This window comes from Dipodomys merriami, unplaced genomic scaffold, assembly GCF_024711535.1.
Source record: "Dipodomys merriami isolate MVZ:Mamm:240054 unplaced genomic scaffold, mDipMer1.0.p SCAF_12, whole genome shotgun sequence".
NCBI classification, from domain to species: Eukaryota; Metazoa; Chordata; class Mammalia; order Rodentia; family Heteromyidae; genus Dipodomys; species Dipodomys merriami.
Window position 1 is genome coordinate 44,162,455 of NW_027202493.1, and position 5,559 is coordinate 44,168,013.

The window sequence follows — 5,559 nt, forward strand, 5'->3', positions numbered from 1 at the left end:
CTGTTCGCTAATGACGATCCACACTGCCCTGGAAAGAATCTTCCCTGCCACGAACATTGTTCCTCATTTTGCATTACTTTTATCTATGTGTATCAGTATGGAGGCTTAAATTTACAGACTTGGCCATTCTTGCTTGTATCAGTATGGAGTCTTGAACTTACGGACTTGGCCATTCTTGCTTGGCTTGATTACCACTGGCACTCTACTACTTGAGTCATGCTTCCAGTCTGGCATTTTGCTGGTTTATTGGAGACAAAAGTATTACAAACTTTTATGCCTAGGCTGGCTTTGAAACTGTAATCCTCCAGGTCTCAGAGCTTCTAAATAACTAGGATTATAGGCATGAGCCACCAGTGGCCAACCTTATTTTATATTTCAGTACTTCAATAACTTTCTGTTTTGCTCTTATTTTTTCATAGCAGATGTGAAGGATCCCAGTATGACCTCATAATTTTCATTTAGCAATAATTGCATCTCAGATAAACCTCCCTGGCTATGATACTGCCACTGCACAAAGCTGTGGCTTCAACCTTGCACTTAGACCTTTCCTGTCCAACAGAAAACTGCAGACATTGGCTTGTTACTTTCCTCCCTGTTATTAAAAGGTACATGAACATTACAATCTTGATTTTCTTTCTTCATCTGTGAGCCAGAGACTCTAATGAGGATAAATGTAATTGTACTCAATCTCAATATTTTTGAACATTTCTTTTCTTTTTTTCTTTTTTTCTTTTTTTTTTTTTTTGGGTCCGGTCATGGGGCCTGAACTCTGGGCCTGGGCGCTGTCCCTCAGCTCTTCAGCTCAAGGCTAGCGCTCTACCACTTGAGCCACAGCGCCACTTCCGGCTTTTTTCTTTTTGCTTATGTGGTGCTGAGGAATGGAACCTAGGGCCTCATGCATGCAAGGCAAGCGCTCTACCACTGAGCCACCTTCCCAGCCCTTGAAAATTTCTTTTAAGAGAGGGTCTCACTGTGTAGCTCAGGCTAGCTCAGGACTCACTGGGTAGCTTAGGCTGGCTTTGAACTCACTATCCTCTTGTCTTAGTGATGGGATTACAGGTGTGCACCACCAGCTTGACTTTTTAATTTTTGTTTAATCAAAGTATAACTCAGTTTATAAATCTTGCTTGTTCTCATTCATGCATCTAGGCAGACACTTGCACCATCAAAATACAGCGTACTTTGAAGGTCAGGGGCCTCTTGGTCACTTGCTCCAAAGGTCACTGTCATCCTCACCTCTGTTGCTGTTCTGTCAGTGTCACTGTTTTGGAATTACATAAAGAGAAGGTTCCAGATTCCTTTGGCTGCCACGTGGCTTCTTTATGTTCAGGATGGAACCATTGGGAGCCCCTCCGTGCAGTGTGAGAAGCCACAGTCTGCTTGCTTCTCCTACTGTGATGGAATCTAATGTATGCACAACCAAAACATCCTAGAATCCTTGGTAAGTCTGATTGCCAGTTAGATTGTTCCTACATGGGGCATTCTTGACCCCCTCTCCCAGGTCTCCTGGAGAGCACGTTTGCGCTGCCATTGGCCCATGGTCTGGAACTGGTCTACGGTGGCCTATGGTGCAGACCTGGCCTCCATAGTGTATTCCAGGAAGCAGCCCAAGCCAGCTTGAGCGCGTCCCGCAAACCACGCACGCTCTGTGGCCTTGTCCGCATGTGGTGCTCTCAGGGTTTTCCGCTGAGCCAGTTTGTGAGTGGGTAAAAGATGTCACTAGCTTTTTAAAAACATGTTTTCCCCCACTGGAGAATGAAGCTCAGGCCTGTGGATACTGGTAGCACCCACCCCTGAGCTGCCCCTCCAGCCCTGTGTTTCCACTCAGCTCGTTTCATTGTGTGTTTTGAGACAGGCTGTTGCTGTGTGACCCACGCTGGCAAAGCCCTGGAGGTCCTCTGCTTACCATCCTCCTGCCTCGGATGATAGCTATGCACCTAAAACAACTGTATTTTTCAAAGCAGTTTTAGTTCAGGGTGCATGCATGTGCAAGCACACACGTGTACATGCATGCACTCATGCGTGTGTGCACACACACCACACCTCCATACCGTCAACACCACCCACAAAAATAGTATGTTTGTTACACCATCACTCCAAACTCAGTTTACATCAGGCTTTCTGTGGATTTTCACAAGCAAACGACATCTGCCATTACAGTGCCACACAGAATGTCTCCCCTGCTCCCCCGCCTGTCCTCAGTGCTCCTCATATACATCCCTTCTCTGTCCCCACCCCCTCATCCACTGATCTTTTCACTGTCCCCTCAGCTTCCCCTTGTCTGGAACGCGGTGTTGTGAGAATCACATAGCACCAGCACCGCTGGTCTCTCACATCTAACTTCCCTCTGTGTAATCTCATCGTTTGATGACCTATTTCTTTTGTGTAATAACATATTGCTAGACATACCACAGTTTATTCATTTATCTATGTGGCAAAAGAGGAACAAATTAGCATGTACAAAAGCCTGTATGTGGGCTTAGAGGCGTGGTTCAGGTGGTACGAATGGAGATACCAGTGAGTGTAAAGCAGCAGGTAATGAGTTCAAGTTCTGGTCTCTGATGGGGGAGCAGGGGACCTGGGTGTAGTAATGCTGGATGCCAGAAGCCCGGCTCTAGAAGGGGGCAGGCTGTGTGGTTTCATTTACACATTATTTTAAATGACAGCGAACCCACAGTGGTTTCTGGGAGGCATTGCCAGCCCTGCCCAGGCAAGGCCCTGCGGACGCTGGATGTGGTCTGTCCTGCCCACCTTGGGGACAGGGAGTCTGCCCTCCTCCAGGCTCTGTGTTCTCTGGAAACAAGTCCGTCCAGTTGCTAGCTTGTGTACGTGCTTACCTTTGGCAAGGTCCCAGTCTCCTCTCCACCTCGCCTGCTTGGGAACAGCCCACCTGGGCTGCCAGTTCCAGGACCTTTGAGGAAGCTGGAGAGGCTGCTCCCACCCCGGGCAGCCAGCCAGTCCCGTGCAAACCAGGGCGGCGAGGAGGCAAAATGGAGGTAAAGATGGGTCCCGGGGTGCTGGTCTCTCGGTGGTTCTGGGACAGGAGGTAGAGCAGGAGATGAAGGGCTGGGGTGCAGCGGCGGGGGCACTGAAGTAAGAGCCACAGGGAAAGGGGAAATTCCTAACTACAGTCCTAAAACTATCCTTAGAACCTAGGCCTGGAGATGAAGCAGAGCCTGCTGGTGCTCTACTCTGCCCAAGAGAGGCGGCCTGGGACAGAGCTTTCCTTGGACAACTGAGTCAGTGGTGTCTTTGCCAAGTGTTGGGAACTTGTCTTGAAAGAGCATCATGCCATGGATCCTGCGGCTTCCCTTAAGTCCAGGCTGGGAGAGGCTCTGGGGAGCCTTGATCCTTACACAGAAGAGGGCCCGTGAGTAGACCACAGCCAGGAAAGACCGGGGGTAGTCTCAATGTGAATGGTTGGAGTATCCCTAGCCCATTACATTATAGCCACAAGAAGTCTACAGCAGTGCCTGCCTCACCCGACCACTCATTGCCTAAGCGACCGCAAGACCCTTAAAACTCAACTAATTAGCTAATGAATTAATTGTTGCTGAGGCTTGATCTCTGGGTCTCGGTCAACAAGATTCTCTGTAAGCTTTCCTGGTCGTTGGCATCGGTTAGGTTGGCACACATTAGCGGTACGTGGAATGGAAGAATAAAAGCATCAGCAGGTATGATGGGACATGTGAGTGTGTTCTCCAAAGGCGGGGCTCATTCCCGCCGTCCTTAACCAAGCGCACATTCAAAAGACGATCCATGGGGCTTGGGGTGTACCATAGTCACCTCAGGCGTGAGGCATACACTTCCACCCTGCCCCCTCTGGGATACGGAAATGGACTGGCTAGCCCTCGATAGCCCCGCCGAGCTTGTGCAGAGGAAAGCAAGTCCGGGGTGGGCCTGTGCCGGAGCAGTGCGGCTCTGCCTGGCATATCAGTGCCTGGTGCCCTGCCCGTGACCTGGAGCCCGCCCTTGTGAGCTGATAGCAGCCAGGGCCTGCGCACTGCCCCTGCGCGGGGGATGGGCCGAAAGTCACAGGAGCACCTGCGGAGCAGCTGTGTTTGGCCTTCATCTTGACAGGCCCCTGCTTTCCCTCCCTTATCTTCTCCCAAGGACCCACAGTGGACCCACCGAGGATCAGGGCAGGGGCTCGCCCCGGACTCGGGCTCTCCAGTCCCACTGTTGGGAACGATGTTCTCCAAATCCTGGCCCCCTGGACATGGTTTATTTCCTCTGCAGAGATCTTTGCAGTGTCTGCGCTGTGGCCCCAGCGGAGGGCTGGGGGGGGGGGGCTGCTGCCCCTCCCTGCCTATGACAGGGGCAGGGAGGAGCTGCTCTGTGCAGACTCCGGGGGTCTGCGGTGCGCAGGGCGCGATGGTCAGGGTTCCATAGGTTGACAGCAGATCTCCACAATCCCCTGCCAAGGGGGAGAGCTTATTTCGGCTCCAGACGCCTTGGTCCTTGGTTAATGGACTCCCTTGCTTTTGGGCCTGCAGTGGGGCGGGCGCAGGAGCAAGAATGAGCACACCCAGGCAGCCAGGAAGCAGAGCTGGCCCCCGGATCCCCTTCAAGGACACACACCAGGGCCCCTCCCATCCACTCGGCCACACCTCCTGAAGCTCCCCCCAGCTTCCCAGCAGTGCTGTGTGGGACGGTGGCAGGTGGGAGACCAGGATTCAACACACAGGCCTTCGGGGGACATCTAAGACCAGAGCCTCCATGACCGTCAGGACTGTGTGACCTTCGGTTCTGTGGACACAGGGCTCAAGAGAAACCTTATAATCTGGAGTTGCGTTGTCTTCTACCACATAACACCCCAAGAAGGGACAACCTCTATCCGTGTGAGACTGGGGTCATCGAGAGGTTGTGAGAACCTTCTGGAAGCCCATCTGACTGGATGGGCAAGTTACCTTTGGAGTGATTTATGACAAAATTATACCAAGAAACAGACATCTGAAGAGGGCCCTGCTTCTCTCACTGTGAGGTGAATGTCAGAAGATGAGGAGAGGGAGCCGCCCCCCTCCTCCCCACCCCACCCCCTGGCTCAGTTCCTGAGGTCCTGAGGTATGGGGACACCAGGCAGGAACACAGTCAAGTCCTGCTGCTTCGGTTGACTATACCTACGATGTGCTTGAGCAGAACACAGCAGATACCCAGCCCTGACCCTGGAGGCGGGGACTGCATGGGGCCAGCTTAGACGCGGCTCATGTGGGGGACAGGCTGAGAGCCTCCATCTGGGCTTCTCCACCATGGGCTTGTTTCCTCGGGGACAGCAGCATCTGTGCACCAGCAAATGGTCCACTTCTACTTATTTGCTGGTTAATTGGAGATAAGAGTCTCTCTGATGTGTCTGCCTGGGCTGGTTTGGGCCACAGTGCTCAGATCTCCACCTCTCGAGCATCTCCATTCTTCAGGTTCTGTCTGCCGGCTCTTCTGGTTGGCAGCACTATTTTCTCCACCTGGAGTTGGGAAGTGTGGCTGCTGCAGCCGCACAGACCTGGCTGCAGACTTTGACTCGACCACTCCCAACGAGGAGCCCCCCAGGGTTTCCCAGCCTCT

At 52.4% G+C, this 5,559-nt stretch overlaps 1 pseudogene; it reads right to left on the reverse strand.

Moving 5' to 3' along the window:
- Nucleotides 1-369: 369 nt before the first annotated feature.
- LOC138823482 (U4 spliceosomal RNA) lies at nt 370-519 on the reverse strand (annotated as a pseudogene).
- Nucleotides 520-5,559: the final 5,040 nt, after the last annotated feature.